The sequence below is a fragment of the Elaeis guineensis genome, chromosome 1 (genome assembly GCF_000442705.2).
Source record: "Elaeis guineensis isolate ETL-2024a chromosome 1, EG11, whole genome shotgun sequence".
Taxonomy (NCBI): domain Eukaryota; kingdom Viridiplantae; phylum Streptophyta; class Magnoliopsida; order Arecales; family Arecaceae; genus Elaeis; species Elaeis guineensis.
In genome coordinates, this window is record NC_025993.2 from 124,844,880 (window position 1) to 124,863,160 (window position 18,281).

General features: G+C 36.0%; 1 pseudogene; it reads right to left on the reverse strand.

Annotated features, from left to right (window-relative positions):
• Positions 1-12,600: 12,600 nt before the first annotated feature.
• On the reverse strand, positions 12,601-13,463 carry LOC140856565 (uncharacterized; annotated as a pseudogene).
• Between the last annotated feature and the right edge of the window lie 4,818 nt (positions 13,464-18,281).

The window sequence follows — 18,281 nt, forward strand, 5'->3', positions numbered from 1 at the left end:
ATTTATAGATAATTTTTTTATATTTTTTTGATAGAAAAAAGAGTCCTAAAATCCATAGAAATCATATTAATCTCCTTTGGAATATTTCTGACAGTCGGATCAGCTTTGGACCGCCCAGACCTGTCCGAAAAATCCTCATTTTAATTCAGATCAAAGTCAGATCGAACCACAGCCATCCAATCGCATCTAGAATTAGTTCTGGGCCATTGGATCATGCAAAAAATCTCCTATTCAAAGTTGAAAATATCCTCAGCCATCCGATCGCTTGATGGATTGCTTCTAGGCCGTCGGATCGCGTAAATCTTCTTCTTATAAACCAGTAACAAACGTAGACCATCAAATCTGGGTCAGGATGGATGTCAGTCGTTGGATTGCATCCAGAATCTTTCTTTCACTGTGAGCTGCACCTGTGGACCCTGAAACTATTCCCGTGGATCGCACCCTGATTTCGTAGACTAATCGATCGGTCCATAATGCACCGGAGGTAATATTTTTTATTTTTTAAGATATTTTGGCTCAATTTTTGCTCCAATTTTTTCCTGAAAAATAAAAAAAATATGCATTAAATTTTTAAAATTTTTTTATTATTTTGGTGCTTAAATTTTTTAATTAAATTAACATCTATTTTTTATAAATATATTCTAATTTTATATTTTTTTAAAATTATTTATTTTTGTAAGAAAATTTAATTAATTCATAAAATTAGATTTTTAAGAAGATGTTAGCACCATAAATTATCAAAAATATCTTCAATAAATATAAAAATATATTATTTATCATAACCCCTAACTTGAACTTTGCTCGTCCTCAAATAAAGAAAGAATTTAGAATTAAGTATCGTTTAACTTAAAGTTTCAAATTTCATCAAATAATTTTCAAAAAGCCACTGATATACAGTAAAGTGTGAGTGAGGCATGTCATTAAGGTATTAATACTCATCAAGGTGAGAGTTAAGCTAAGAACACTAAACTTTTTTTGAATTTTTCTAAATTATTCCTACTTTTATCTTCAAATCATTAATCTTCATATGGACAAGTATATTGTTACTTCCATCCTTCATTTATTGATCTCTCTCTCTTCTTTTTTTTTATATTGTACTACTATTGAATGTCTTAACCCCTTAACCTTTCTGTTTGATCCATGTAGCGAGTTTTCAATCAATAACTTTCAAACTAGATGACTTTAGGATACTAGGTATAGAATATCCCTCGGATCTACTTGCTTGAATCAAACATGCTACGAGTTAAAACTAGCTTTACAACAAAGCTTCTTTATCCTTCATACCTTTTGACATAAAACTCAATGCTTGCTTAGGCAAAGAGGCTCGGTTACTCAGCATAAAGTACTTGAAAACTCTTCTTTCTCTTTTTTTTTAAATATATGAAGAAACATATAGTTACTTTACATAAGTCCATAAGAAGTTAACTCTTCTTTGATGCTGGTAGAAAGATTTAAAAATATTCAAAGAAAACTGTTTAAGTTCTAAGCTTAACTCTTTATTGAGTTTTCTTAATACTTGGTCCCTCAATATCTCACAAACTCTCTGATCTGTGCATCATTTTTTTAAAAAAAAATATGTGGTTTAACTCAATTATTAAGTGTAATCAGGTGCTTAAATATTAAATACTAATTTACTTGAGGACTTAAAAAAAAAATTATTCTCCCCTCCAACTTAATTGACATTGTCCTCAATGGAGTAGAAAAAATGAAGGATGCATGCAAAGAGAAAGAAAAAGAGAGATGTTACCTAATCCAGAAGTCTTTTCAAAATTGATTCTCTCCTCAACCTAGCCAAGATTATCTTCAGATCCCTACAAAAGATACTAAGTAAGACTCGATTAACCTAAAAAAATATAAAAAAAAGCAAAAGCTAAAAATAGAAACTTAAAAATCATGATTATCGATCAATCAAATTGATACGATCATGATGTTATCGTTAGGACACCATGATTATCAATCAAATTCTGACTTCAATAAAAAATAAAAATATGTAGAAAGTAGTGAGTCGGATCGAATCCATAGAGAAGGCAGGATTTTGATTTGAAATCTTTGATTTTGCAAAAAAAAAATAAAATTTTGGAGAAAGTAATTTAAGTCAAAAAATAAAAATTAAAAGTATGAAAAATGAATCAGGTACTAAGATCTACTATTTAGATCCTAGCATCTATTTACAATAAAAATAAATAATAAAAATTTAAAGTATATAAAATAAATTGGTACTAAAATCTACTAACTAGATCCTAGCATCTAATTACAATAAAAATAAAAGACAGAAATTTAAAGTGCAAAAAAATAAATTTTGCATTAATTGAAATTAAAATTCAAGTATAAAAAATTTAAATAAAATAATAAAATAAAATAAAAATAAAATTATAATAAAAATCTGAAGTTGATCAGTACAGCCTCGTCGGAAAGATGATTGATGATCTTTCCTTCTTCCATCGTACTCCGTGGAGTGAACCAATTTTTCTCCTTCTTCTCTTTGGGTCTCTAAAGTTCTAATAATTTTTTTAATTTTTTTAAAATTTTTCTACTAAATTTTTTTGCTATCTAAGACTTATTCCCAGACCTCCTATTTATAGATGAATTTTTCATATTTTTTTGATAGGAAAAAGAATCCTAAAACTCTTAGAAATCATATTAATCCCCTTAGAAATATTGCTGACCGTCAGATCAGCTTCGGACCATCCAGATCTGCCCAAAAAATCCTCGTTTTAATCCAAATCAAAGTTGGATCGAACCACAGCCGTCCGATCACGTCTAGGATTGGTTCTAGGTTGTCGGATCGCATAGAAGGTCTCCTATTCAAAGTCAAAAAATATCTTCAGCTATCCGATCACTTGATAGATCACTTTTGGATCGTCGAATCACGCAAATCCTCTTCTTATAAACCGACAGCAAACATGGACTGTCGGATCTGGGTTGGGATGGATGTCAGCTGTTGGATCGCACCTAGAATCCTTCTCTCACTATGAGCCATGCCTGCAGACCATGAAACTATTCTTGTGGATCGTGCCCTGATTTTGTGGACCGACCGACCAGTCCACCGTGCATCGGAGGTAATATTTTTTTATTTTATAAGATATTTTGGCTCGATTTTTGCTCTAATTTTTGCCTGAAAAATAAAAAAAAATATGTATTAATTTTTTTAAATTTTTTTTATTATTTTAGTGCTTAAAATTTTCAATTAAATTAACATCTATTTTTTATAAATATGCTTTAATTTTATATTTTTTTTAAATTAATTATTTTTGTAAGAAAATTTAATTTATTCATGAAATCAAGTTTTTAAGAAGATGTTAGCACCATAAATTACCAAAAATATCTTCAATAAATATAAAAATATACCATTTATCAATTTCCATTCTCCTTAGGACAGTCTCTTATTCGGAAGATCTTGGGCTTGACTCAGCATTTGTAATATCGCACTATCCTTTGTTGATAGGAGATCATTCTTAGTCAAATTTTTTTTTGAATTTCTTTGAGTAAATCTAAGTCTACTCATCTCTTGTCTGAGTTGGTAGATTCGTCATAGTATTCCACTTGAGTTGAAGGTAGGCCGATTTCAACAGGAATCATGGCTTCAGTTCCAAATGCCAACTTGGGAGTTTCTCTGATCGAAATCTAATGAGTTATTCGATAAAACCATAGGACACTATGAAGCTCATCGGCCCGACTTCCTTTAGCTTGATCAATTTTAATCTTTAGGTCTTGAAGAATCATCCTGTTGGTCACCTCATCTTCTTCATTGGATTGGAGATGTCCGACCGAAGTGAGCTTGTAGATAATATGATACTTTGCACAGAACTCTTTGAATCTAACATTATTGAATTGTCGGTCGTTATTGGTGATGATTGTTTGGAGCAGACCGAATCAATAGATGATAGATTTTTATAGAAAGCTGGTAGTCTTTTATTCCATTATTTGTGCGAATGGTTCAGCTTCAACCCAATTAGTAAAGTAGTCGACTAAAATATTTTCTTTATCTGCTGGTAGGTGGGAATGGATCGAGTAGGTCCACACCTCATTGATCAAATGGCCAAGGTGTGAAATAGCCATAAGATGGCTGGATGGGAGCCTCTGAATGCTAGCAAACCTTTGATATTGGTCGCACTTCTACACCAAATCATACGCATTTTTCTACATAGTTGGTCAGCAATATCCCTGTCGGAGGATCTGGTAGGATAGTGATTTGCTCCCCAAGTGATTGCCACAAATACCTTCGTGCACCTCCCGGAGGGTGTAGTCGACTTTAAAAGATCGGAGACACTTGAGCAGGGATAGAAACACTGACCTTCTATAGAGTTGATTATCAATGATTAGGTACTGAGTCGCCAACCTTTTTACTCGGTGTGCCTTGGCAGATCAGTCAGCAAGGCTCCATCCATCAAGAAATCAATGAATGGGTCAATCCAATTCGGCTCTTGTCTGACTTCAATCTGACGGATTTCTTTCTCTGAGTCAATGCTCGGGCTCTCAAGATGCTCGATGAAGATTTTTTTAAGGTCTCCACAACCAGAGGTCGTGAGATAGGATAGAGAGTCAGCTCGGACATTCTCGGAGCGAGGGATGTAAAAAATTTTGAAGTAATCAAAATATTACTATAGAGACTTAAGCCTTTGTAGATGTCTAGAGAGAACAGAGTCTCAAGTCGCATATACTCCTTGGGACTATTCAGTGATGAGTTGTGAATTGATGAATATCCATAGGTGCTTGACACCGAGATCCTTAGCAATCTTGAGTCTGACTATCAGGGTCTTGGTTGTTTGAAACCTTAAAGCCGAATCGAAGAACATATTCGATTATCATCCTGTCAATATTAGTCAAGATCAGGCCCGCACTGCATCCTTGAGCATTTGAAGCTTCATCAACATGCCAAATCCAGACGAGCTCTTGAATGTTCTCCAAGGAGTTTCCTTTGACTTGATCATTGTCTGTTGGGATACATTCGATGATGAAGTCAGCAAGAATTTGAAATTTCATTGATGTTCTTGGGATAAAAGAAAGGATGAACTCAGTGAGCTTGATCGCACACTTTGCCATTCTCTTCGAGGTGTCGGGTTTGTGAAGTATAGACCTTAAGAGGAGGTTGGTGAGAACTTTTATTGAATGGGCCTAGAAATAGAGCCATAACCGTCGAATAGTAGTCACGATTGCAAAGACACTGGAATATCTCAATTCAATGTCATGCAGTACCCGACTTACATAGTAGACAGGCTTTGGCACTTTGTATTCTTCTCATATCAGCACCGAGCTGATGGCTTTAGTAGTGGTTGCTACATACATGAGTAATTCATTATCGGTGCTGGGTTTAGTCAAAAGTGAAGGAGAGCTGAGGTATTACTTCAACTCGTCGAAGGACTTTTGACATTCTTCCATCCAAGTAAAGTCTTTCATTTGGTTGAGGGTCTTAAAGAAAGGGAGGCACTGTTCTGCAGATTTAGAGATAAATCTACTTAAGGACGCAATTTGCCCTGCCAATCTCCGAATATCTTTCTAAGAGTCAGGATGTTTCATATCGAGAACTGTCTTGATCTTCTCAGGATTGGCCTCGATACCTCTCTTTGTCATCATAAAATCAAAAAATTTTTCTAATGTGACACCAAAGGCACACTTAGTCAGGTTTAGCTTCATCTGATGCTTCTTTAGGGTGTCGAAAGCTTCAGTCAGGTCACTGATGTAGAGGATAGCTTTAGCACTTTTTACGAGCATGTCGTCGATGTAAACCTCCATATTGCATCCGATTTGGCCTTTAAAGACTTTATTGACGAGTCTCTGATAGGTTGCTTCAACGTTCTTAAGGTCAAAGGGCATGTCTTTGTAGCAGTATAAACCCTTCTTGGTGATAAATGCCATCTTCTCCTCATTTTTGGATGCCATCCGGATTTGATTGAAGTCGAAGAAGGTATCCATAAAGCTGAGTAGCTGATGTCCGACCGTCGCGTCAACTAGCTGATCTAATAAGGGGAGAGAAAAGCTATCCTTAAGACAGACTTTGTTTAAGTTGGTGTAGTCGATGTAGATACATCATTTATCATTTACTTTTTTGAACATAATCACATTCATGAGCTAATCTGGGTCGATTGCCTCACAGATGGAATCGGCTGTCAATAGCTTGTCAACCTGTTCATTAATGGCCTTCTGTCATTTTGGAGCAAAGTTTCTCTTCTTTTGTCTCACTGGCTTATGGTTGGGATCAATGTTTAGTCGGTGGATAATAACTTCTGGAGGAATGCCCGGTATGTCAGAGGTAGATCAGGCAAAAATATCGGTATTTCTTCTTAGAAAGTCGATCAGCTCCTCATGCAATTCCTTGCTCAGTGAGGATCCGATTTGAACGATTTTATTTGGGTCTCCACTGAATAAAGAAATTGAGATGAGCTGTTCTATGAATTCTCCTCAGTTTTTAATTTCTTTTCGATCCAGCCCCTCGTTGATGAAAAGAGTTTCAACTGATCTTTCTCCATTGATAATGGTTAAGTAGTATTGTCAGGCCAATTGTTGATCTCCTCGCATCTCACCAGATCCATTCCTTATCGAAAAGCATATGAGTAGCTGATAAGTTGAGATGTCCGCTTGAAATGCATTTAATCTGGGCCACCCCAGAATAACGTTAAAAATAGATGGAATTCGGACTATGAGAAAGTCGAGGTGAATGGTCGATTACTGAGGTGGTTGCCCAACTGTGATGGAGAGTTCGATCTCGCCCTCCACTTTGATTGAGTCACCTGTAAAGCCAACTAGAGGAACATTAATGGATTTGAGAAGTTTAGCAGAAAGCCATTGCATCTGAAAGAAACAATCATAGAAAATTATGTCAGCAGAACTTTCATTATCGACAAGACATCTCTTTACATTATAATCGATAATTATCATTGACACAACTACAGCATCATTGTGAGGAGTCTGAACTCCTCACAGATCTGTTTTAGTAAAAATGATGTCGTTATCAGCACGCTGGTGCTTGAAAGTGCTTCCGCAATCATCTGCTCCTTGGAGTCATAGTCCCACCAAGATCATGTTGATCATGCATGCTGTTGGTTGGACGTGAGTTTGCTCATCAGGTTCCAGATGAGGTAGATCAGAAGATAGCTATGCAGGGCACTCTTGCGCATACTTCCCAAGATATCTTCATCTTATCAGATTTTCAATCTCATTCTTCAATTGGCGGCACTCCTCTGTGTCATGTCCATGGTCGTAATGGAAGCGGCAGTAGTGTTTTCGATCATGAGATTTCATCCTCATTGGTGGGGGTTGATAAAAGAAGCTTTCTCCTTCTATCTCCGTTAGAATCTATGATCGAGAAGCAGTCAGAGGGGTATAGGAGTCATACCTGCCCATAAAGATTTTGGGCTTATGGCTTGGTCGGAGAGGTGGAGCCTCATTCTTGGTACAGATCCGGTTGGGCTCTCTAGAGCCTCCTTCCTTCCTTGCCTTCTTCTTATGATCCTTTCCCTCGAACTGACGTCGATCAGTCACGGCTTCCTCGGTATGGATGTACTTCTGTGCACGCTCGAGGAGTTCAGCGTAAGATCGAGAAAGCATCTTTTTTAAAGAGTAGGTGAACTTAGAGTTTCAGAGTCTCCACTTCATCATCGTAATGGCTGTTATCTAATCGAGGTCCTTAACCTCCAAGGTGGCGATGTTGCAATGCACCACAAACTCTCGCAAAGATTCTCCATCCTGCTGGCAGATAGAGGAAAGACTGTCAGTAGTTCTGGGTACTCTTCAGTTTATACCAAAGTGTGCCATAAACAGCTGTTCGAACTATTCGAAAGAATTGATGCTTTCCGACTGTAGCCCCAAGTACCACGCCTGCGCAGTTTTTCAGAGAGTAACCAGAAAAGCAATATAAAGGAAGGCATCAGATGTCCCTTGTAGAAGCATGAGGGCTTTATAACTCTCAAGATGATCGAGTGGGTCTGAGGAGCCGTCATATGGCTCGATTTGCGATATTTTGAACTGACTAGAAACTGGCTCGTTGAGGATCTGTCTTGAGAAAGGTGGATTCGTGTTGATGTCAAATTCATCGATTGGGTCATGATGGTTGGTTTGGAGCTGTTCCAGTTGGTGATCAATCTTCTTCAATTTTTGATCGTACTCATCCAGCCATTGTTGCGACATATCAAGATGCCACAAGTAGCCTGGAGTAGAGCCTTCCTCAGAAGAAGATCTCAAAGGGGACTGCGGCCTCTTCCCCTTGTAGTGAGTTTGTCAAGGGGAATGTGGGCACCGACGATCATCAAAATTGGCATGCGAAGTGCATCGAGACTCCAAATGTGGTGGCCATTGGGCAAGCAAAGAACTCACTCAATGGAAATGCTGTGCAGAGTGGCAGGTTTGAGATCGCGGTCGGTGACCGCACCTGGAAGGCGCATCACACACTGCATCCTCTCTCGCTATTGTTATTGTTGTTGGAGATCTTGAATAACCTCTGTCAGACTTTTTACCTACTGTATAAGGGGGCAGCAAACCCAAGATCTGTCGCTACCAGTGGTCGTGAAGCACTTGGCTCTCCATGGGTTGTCGAAGGTGCATCACGCTGTGATGAGAATCGAACTGAACCAGCAGAGATATTCTGCGCCATTGTCTTAGCCATGGAGGTTTTTGATAGAAAATTTTTTTTTTCTGCTTAATTGCCTGCTACCTCCCTCTTCCTAGCACGCCAAATTGTTGCGGCCTTACTCTGATGGATAGTCGATAGTCAGTCAGAAGCCGACTAGGAGTTGCACCTCGAAACTGGCAGTGGGATCGCCAATGAATGAGGTATTGTTGTCAGAGAAGGTGCATGTAGTCAAGGTCAAGATGAAAGGCAATGATAGAGTTTAGAGTGAGATAGTGCTGGGCTCCACTCAATGTCAAAAAAGGAAGATTTGCAAAACAAGTCCTGTCGGAGGTGGCTTCGACAAAAACCTTCCGACACTCAAGTCAATGAATGGCTTAAGAAAAAAGAGTGACAGAGTCTCTAGATTTTGAGATTGTGCATCTATGCATACCTGGAGGGGTCCTCGCTTATCTATATTTATAGAAGGAGTAAAATGAATGATAAGAGGACAGGCGATCATATCGATCATATCTTATCGTACGGCATTGTATAATGCGGCATGGACATCTTTAAATACCAGCGGCGAGTGTGGACATCTTTAAATACGCTCATGACGGCAGACATTATCGGATGTGGGGCCTAATAAATGACCTTGGGGGCATATTTAATGAGATCGTAGTATCACATCACGATGCACAGCTAACCGATCAGGACATGGTGCCTGAGTGATATGACCTTGATATAGTCTGTCAGAGTCATACGATGGCCACGTTCAGTGCTTAGTTAGTCGGCAGAGGTTCATTTTATTCGAGCCAGCAGGATGAAATTATCAAGCTGCCTTGTTTTCGACTGACGTAGTCAGCTGTTAACAGACTATTAAGTCGGTTACAAGCCGAGCGGCCATAGGAGATATATTTATTTTAGTCGGGATGGTGCCGACCAGGGACGACCAATCTTCAGCAGGCTAGATGTCAGTGAAGGCGCTCGATGTCCATTCAGCTAGAAAAATTTTGTATATCTGAGTCGGATTGATTGTCGATTAAGTGGTGCAGTTTTTTTAGTCGGTCCAGAGATGAGAAGCCAGGATAGTCGGCTAAGTGACGGAAACCTACCCCAACAGTTGAGATTAGATCTTTTTTGCTTTGATCTGATCTTGGTCTAATCTAATCCTAAATTAAGTTATGGACAAACAGAGATTGAATGTTTTATGGACCTTTTCGATTGGATAATATCCAACAAAACGTCATGGAGAAGATGGAAGTGTATATGTTAATAGGAGAACCAAGGAAATGGCAACGTCATGGAGAAATTCTATATTTCATCCTAAAACAATATAATGTGCCTTGTGGAAATTAACTTTCGTATTCTTAAAATGCCCTATCTCAAAATGTTAACATATATATATTCCATAGTCTTTACAAAACTTCCGAACGTTTTAATAGAGCTCCCCTTCCCATTCTTTTCTTTCCCAACTCCTGCAGTAACGACCCTATGGAGCTTTTTGGTGTAATACTTAAACACCCCAACCTTATGCGCTTAAAAAATATATATATATATACTATACTAAAATACCTCTACAAATTGTTATTGTTTTCAATAGAATTCTCCTCATGTCATTCTTTTCAAGCAATCGGTACACAGAGGGCGCTGAACCCATGGGAAAAGAACGAGAGCCGTATGCCGTGCCTCAACTGAGCCGAAGGCCATCGGATGTACTATTATTAACATTGGGAAACAACGCCTTGCTGAGAAAAAGGCGAGTATATAATTTATTTTTATTTGCTAGCACCATTCCCAACGCTACGGTTTTCTCTCATGAGTTATGATATAAATATTTTAGGAAAGTGAAGATTTATATGTTTTCTAGCGTCGCTTGAATGTGCTTTAGAGTTTACGAGTAGCATTCTAGGAGTTAATGGTTTTACTTTGTTGTCATGCAATTTTATCTGTCGTGAAGTCTGATATGGATCATTTGATATTCATGCATCTTTATTTTTGATATATTTTGCTCTCCTATTTATGTTTTGGAAAATGCTCTTTGTAACCCTTAGCAAAACCATCCCTGTTTCTATGAGCCACAAGGGTGAAATGGGCACTAAAGCTCTTAACAAACTACTTATTCCCATGAATAGCACCCAGGAAAACCCCGCTTAGTGCTCATCGAGGGTACACTAAGAGCTTCTTTGGTTGGAGGTAACGTGGCATGGGAAAATAAATTATGTGTCACGTTACGATGATTGGTACAAAAATAGAATAAAAAAGATGATAAAATAAATACTGACTCCATGCATGCCAACTATTTTTGAGAAAGAAGGTAAAATAATCATCATCATCAGAGTACAGACAATTGAAATCATCATTTTTGACAAAAATACTATCATATTATATTAACTATACAAAATTAATACTAATTATATTAATATATTATATTAATACAATAAATAAATATTACAATTATCAATAAATCTAACCTATAGAATTTATTAAAAATTAATATATTTATTTATGTGCCAAAACATACTAAAATTTATTTATAATAAGAAATATATTTTGTAATTGATCTATAATTAATTTAAAAAATATATATTAACTCATGTAAACATATTTCCATATTCAAAATAGCAAATTTTTATATAAGTGGGCTATAGATGGCCAATAAATAGGTTGAAAAAAAATATTGTTATTTGAATTATTTATTCAAAAATATTATTGAAAATTTTGACAACATTTCTATACAAGATTATCTTCAACCAAAATAGCAATTTTTTTCTAATGCCATTTTCCAAATTAATCTTTTTACAAACCAAAGTAGTAAAATTTATTTTCTTCCACGATAATTTTCTAGACAAATGATTCCTAAAAATTGTTAGATTATTCCATAGCAATGTCCGCTGTACCGGTACTGGACTCCGTACCAGTGGCATACTATATCGACACATGGTATGCTTCGACATACCAGTTCGATATTGGTATAATTTTTTTTTTATTATTTTTTTTGGATATTCAAGTTATTAATTTATAAATACAACCCCAAAATTATATTATATTACATATTATTGACATATTTGGGTTTAATTTTTAAGTTCGATAGTGGTACAGCAACTCTTGATCTAAAATTTTAAATATATATTTATTTACATTATATTACAACTATATCATCCTAAAATTAATATATATATATATGTATTAAAATATATCTAAATTTTTAAAATATAAAGCACAAAAAATGATATACTAACCTCAAGATCTGCTCTACATCTAATTTCTCGTCGAGTGTCTGTGATGCTCGTAGATATCTGGATCATTAGTATAATCTGGAGGAACATCAGTCCAATCTTCTAACCAAGATATACTGTACTCTTGAATATTCATCCCATAAAGCAATCTCTCTGGATTGTAAGACATCTCAGATCTCTCGCTCAAACTCTGGCTCTGAGAAGTATCATCGAGATAATGGTATGGCTATGGAGGAGCCCATTCGAATATGCCGGTAGTAAAATTTGATCTGTAAGATGCTTCATGCTGCATAAGATAGTAACCACTAGAAGACGATGCCTCGGATACACCATATCCATATGGATCATAAGGTGGCTGCGAATAATAGGATCCATAATGCGAGGATGATCTAGATACATCCATGGACCTCACTCCATGTGCAAGATCGTCTGCAGCTGCATCGTGTGCTGGACGACCTCTAGGAGTCCATCGTCTATATGAAATCGATTCTTCACGGTCTCTACCGACTCATCTACCATGGTCCTTATCTTGTGTGGCATGTGTAAACTGGGACTCATCGGTGAATCGAATATTATCCTGCGGTTGTGTCTCATAAATAGTAGTCTTCTGTCCTCTAGTTCCTCTCTGATCATCAGATCCATGACTACTACTATCAGTATCATCATCACTCTCCTTGAGCTCCGAATCTGAGCCAGATTACTCATGTACTCTCGAGAGTGACGCACGTACAGCTATCTTTTCTTTCCTCCCCTTGTGCTCCTCTATGACTGAATTTTCTGTGATTGAGAGGATGGATATCTTCTTGCTGACTGTCGATCTCATCTAAACATCTGTCGCTCGAACATCTGTGAAGATGTATCAAACATCGAGTCATGTGATAAATGAGTCCCCTCAAGCTGTGGCTGATCAGCTGGAATCTTATGTAGAATATTTTTTCTGCCCATTGTCCTGGATCCACCCTGATCTCCCTAACTACCACATTGGCTGGTCGTGGAGGGGACCTTGGCTCATCAAGCTCTGGCTCATGTTGCTGACCTATAAGCCATCCGATGATCGGATCGTCATCCTCATCAGTATAATCATCCAGTGTCTGATCAGTGTACTTCAGTTGTACTTTCTTCTGAAGGTATTTTAGCTTTAACCTCAGATTATAGTGAATATACAAGATCATTGAGGTATTTTTATGTCAGACGATTTCTCTGTTTGCTATGGATAAAGATAAAAGTTGACCAATTACGCTCACAGCCACTAGTAGAGACCGTCTAAAAAAGAATACGGACAGCCACACCTCTTAAATATTCTGCAGACATTCCAAAATGAATCCATCATTCAGTTATAAAAGTAAAATTACATATCAAATTTTATGATATTATTAAGTAAAATTACATATCTATCTATGCTGCTCATTATTGATATGTAATTTACCTAGATTCATCTGCTTTTTGCTTACGACAGCTGATGAGACTCCAAAGCTGTCTAATCTCTTTCTAAACTATTTCACCTGTAAAAAAATATATTTATTAAATTTATAAATATATTATTGAGTATAGATCGAATTTAGTTGAATAATCATATCTGTTTTAAACTAGTATATCTTTTGCAGACACAATGATACGATTTCTGGATCGGACACTATCTTATATATCATATTACGAAGAGCAGCAAGAAGCTCATTATCCATATCTATCTTAGGAATAGTATACTAGAATCTTAGATTCAAATAATAAGCTACAGATACATTCTATAACTGATTAAGTACACTTTTATAAGCATAAAAAATATTTTAAAATATTTTTGAATCCATACTTACCGGTTAGATGCAAATCTCTACCTATCTGATAGTCCCAACGGTGCTCAATGATTTTAATAAATTCTTGAGTATACTTCAGATCATTCTCACTGATCTATTTCTTTGTCCTCTCCATCATGTAATATAAGAAGTCTATCTGGGGGTATCTTTCACTGTCCATGTGTGAAGCACCTCATATAATGGCTTAATAACCTTCACTACCTTCTCAACCCACTGTTAGAATGATCGACTCGTCACCAAGTTCTCCACATGACTTCCATCAGTACCAATCCTCGCATATCTGCTCTCCTGCCACTCGGTACTGACAAACATCTGATGTAAGGCTGCTTTCTTCTGAAGAAGACTGTCAAGTGCAATGTAGTTGGTAGCAAATCGTGTGATATCCGATCTTAAGATCTCTCCCCCAGTATATGTCCGCATCAATGAAAGAACCCATGTGTGATTGTAGATGAATTTAGTAATAGTCTGGGCAATCTCTACTACCTGTTGCATGTTGGATGTATGCCCTAGAAGTCAATTTTGGATGACACATTTCATATTTCTAAGACATGATTTTATACTTATTGGGTAGTTATATTATCATTCATGTCTATGTGTTCATGAATCATCCAAGGGATTAACAAGATGATGACACATATTCTCAAAGAGTTGAGAATTTGAGACACATGTCATTGATGGTTGATTCCTAAATTGCTCTTGGTCATAGGATCATCATGGAGATGGTGATTGATTTGGATAGACCAGTGCACGAATTACTTCCTTCGGATAGATGGATCTCGAGTCTGCAGTGTAGAGATACTGGAATGAGAGTATAGGTGGTTGTTAGAGAATAACTAGCACTGAGCATGACCAACACGAGAAGTCACATGGATGTTTGCTCACTCGTTAGTGACTTTCTCGATGCTACAGTTGTATGACTGGTCTTTTGACTTGAGATGACACTACTACTTGCGTGAGGCTACTGAAGTTTGACTGACACATCAACATGGGTCTCAAAGAGCCCTTATAATGGATATTGATGATAGTTGGTCTACTGTAGGAGTGCGGTGTGCATCAAGATGGGATCTATCAACCCTAGTAGAAGAGAGTAGTCCTATGAAATTTAAGAGGCTGAGTCCTTAAGTCTATGACCATAGCAGTATGATTGATGAAAAAATTTTTTCAAAAAATCACATATGGACTTAAGCTGATTGAATCTACCATATGACCGATGTTGAAGTTTGATGATTTATCCATGACCTGCCATCTAATCAAAACTCATGATAGAGGGCCTGAATCATAGATTAATTACACCTAGAGGTTTATTTCAGTTCTATTGGGTTGTCACTATATACTGCTAGATGTCACTAATGGATTGTGAGAGCTCACTAGGATTGTTCTGGATTGACAATCCTTGTAGAGTTAGAGTGAAATTATTCTGACCTATTGAAAAGAGTTTCAATGATACGATGATAGAGATCATTGTATGTCTTACTACCGGATATAATCAAACCTATGAGGTCACACAACAAAGGGATTAGGTTTGGAATAAGTAATTGAGGTTATGAAGTGTCAATTGGATTTAGAGAAATCCATTGGGTTTATAGTAACTTTGCTAGCACATGGTTGGATCCAATTCCTCTTTCCATTGGGATTACTTATTTGATAAGTTAATTCTAACTTAATTATCTGCTAATAATCTATATGAATAAGATTCATGAGACTTCAATTATTGGGTGTCTAAGATTATGAATCACATAAATTAAGGGTGCAAGTCCCTTATAAATCTCCTTGATAGTTATTATGGGGCACCACTTTGATTTGATTAATTTGGGTATGTCCATTAATTAGAGAGCCTTTGGTTTTCATATGGGGTGTCTCTTGGGTGCAAAAGAGGGTGTCTAATTATGGGTGCAAGGACTTCAATAGTTGGTGCCTAATGGACTTCCTAATGTAAATTGAATAACTTAAGTTAATAGGAATCCTAATGCAAGTAGGACTTGTATTATGAGATTGAATAAGATTCAATCCTTATATCTATTTAAAGGAACCTTCCTAAGGTCCCTAGAGCATTAAAATCAACAGTCCCTCACACCCAAAGGCTCTCTCCATGTCCTCTCTTCCTCTCCCTTTCTCTCCTCTTGGGTGTTCTATACACCCCTTCCTTAGGATGCGCATCCAAAGGAGTTTCACGCCCAAAGAAGTTTGGGTGCCTCTTCCTTACTAGTTTCTAATATCTGGTAGCAGTACATAGTAAGAAAAAATTTTAGAGAAGAGGAGAAAAAGAAGATCAAGGAGAAAGATCAAGTGTTGATCACAATCCAGGCTTCGTTCAGATTTAGCAGGCTAAATTTTGGAGAATCAAAATTTAGATTAAAGAGGACTGTTCCAGGCTGATCTTGAGTGGATGCTCGTAGAGGTCAGATACTTGTATAGCTAAGAGAGAGCCTCTTCTCTTTCAGATCCAATTTTGAAGAAAAAGATTGCGAAACAGGTATGTGATTTGATTACAATCTAAATTTCAGCATATATCAATTTCAGCATATGAAATAGATCTATGTGATTTTATATTTTTATACATATAAAATTTAAATTAAAAATATTTTAATCTTATTTTTTACTATAGTATTTAAAAAATAAAAATTTTAAAACACATATGCATGCACCAAACCCCGAATTCCAACAATGGTATCAGAGCCATGGGTTTTCATATGCTGAATTTTAATATATATATTTTAAAAAAAAAATTAATATCAATTTTTTTTTGATACATGAGATGCATGGATGAATCTTTAAATCTAAAATTTAATTTTAAATTTAATTTTAGAATATATAGTTGATATGTTGATGCATGTATAGATCTAAAAATTGATCTAAAAAGAGTTCTAGTTCATGTAAAATAGATACATGCATGAAATTTGAATTTTTTTATGATCTAAAGTTTGATTCATATGTATGATATATGATTGCATATTTAGATCATAAATTTAACTTTAATCTGATCTATGATTAGTATATGAGATATATGATATCATGTTTAGATCTAAAATTTTATTTAAGATCTGATTTTACATGTATATATGTGATATATGTTTGTATGTCAGAACTTGAAAATTATTTTCATATTTTAATACTTACTTTCATGTAAAGTATTTAGATCTGAAATATAATTTTAGAATCTAAAATCTGTATTTGTGTATAAGGGCTTTGGTCATGAAAAAAATAAAAAATTAGGTCATGTAATAGGATTACATCTAAGATTTTTGATTTGGGATATATGGGTCTAATTCGATTAAGTAATTGGTTAAATCGAGACAAGTATTGAATTGAGTTAGATCAATTAAGTTAATGATTATATAATTATTGTTAATCAAATCGATTGAGTCCCATATATAGAATCGATTAATCTAAGGACCTAATTTGACTTATTGATTTGAGCCCGACTCACTTGAGATAACCAATTCTGATCAATTATCCAATTCCTGTTTAAAGTAAGTAATTGAAAGGTGATTATTTAATTGATTTCGTTTGTTTATCTAGCTAATTTATTGGTGTCTAAAGAAAGCAATGGAGGGATCCCAACTAATCTCCACTTACCTGATCAATTTGAAAGATTGAGTCATAAATATGGTTGCTTGGTGGTTTGATTTAGCCCATACCAATTACATCAGTCATGTGATGACTGATTAGATGAGACTTAAATCCAAATCTCTCCATAAAATATTAAGTCCAAGGTCTTCCACCATTGTAGATGTGCGGACGTGCTACCGGCATTGATTGTTCACGACTGGTCATAGTAGTTCTGTTGCATCGAAAACACGCAACCACTCTATTAGCAAAGAGTTGCTGTAGGGTAAAGATGGGGTTGGACCCAATAATTGTTAGGTGAGGAACCTAATGACGGCTTTACACCTGCTTATGAATGATGGGTTTGACTTAACTAAGAAGTGCGGACAATAACTGTTAGGTGAGCCCACATGACTTAGAGATCAAGTGGCTGTAATATATTTAGAGAAGTATCTGGGCAAAGAGTTGTCCACACATCGGTATTTATTCACATTACCAATAATTGTTAGGTGAGGTGCACGGCATCGGTGGGACCACAGCACCCACTAAAAATCTAATTATCACGTCAGAATTTTTGTTTCTCCATCTGGAGAGTGTGGGAGTTCTGATAAAATAGTGAGAGTCTCTTTTTGCATCTAAAAGTCTCTAGAGTAAAATTATAAAATAAATACAAACACTCAATTATAATTTTTGCTCTCTGTTGTTCATTGTGTTAGCTTCCAACCCTCTATCTTGAATCTTAGATATCAACCGATTAATTGAAATCGAGTATATAGACTAGCTTACAGACTTAAGAATTATTCTTAATTTTAAAAAATTAAGCAATATTCTCTACCAGATTATTTTAATTTTAACAATCCATCCAACCCATAGTCAACGAGCTATACTTGACGAGTAAATGGACAATGACAATAAAGATAGGTGCTATGCATGAGTACATATACACTGCCAATGATATATTGATTCATCCACAAGTATTGTGAGGTGATCAGAGTCATATAGTGCATGTGATGCATGATGGATAGTCAGTCTATGATCATTATTTGATAATAATCGAAGACATTAAAGAGCTTAAAAAGCTCGACATGACTATGCATAAGGAATTGCTTATAGATTTGATTCTATGATCTCTGATTAGTTTAT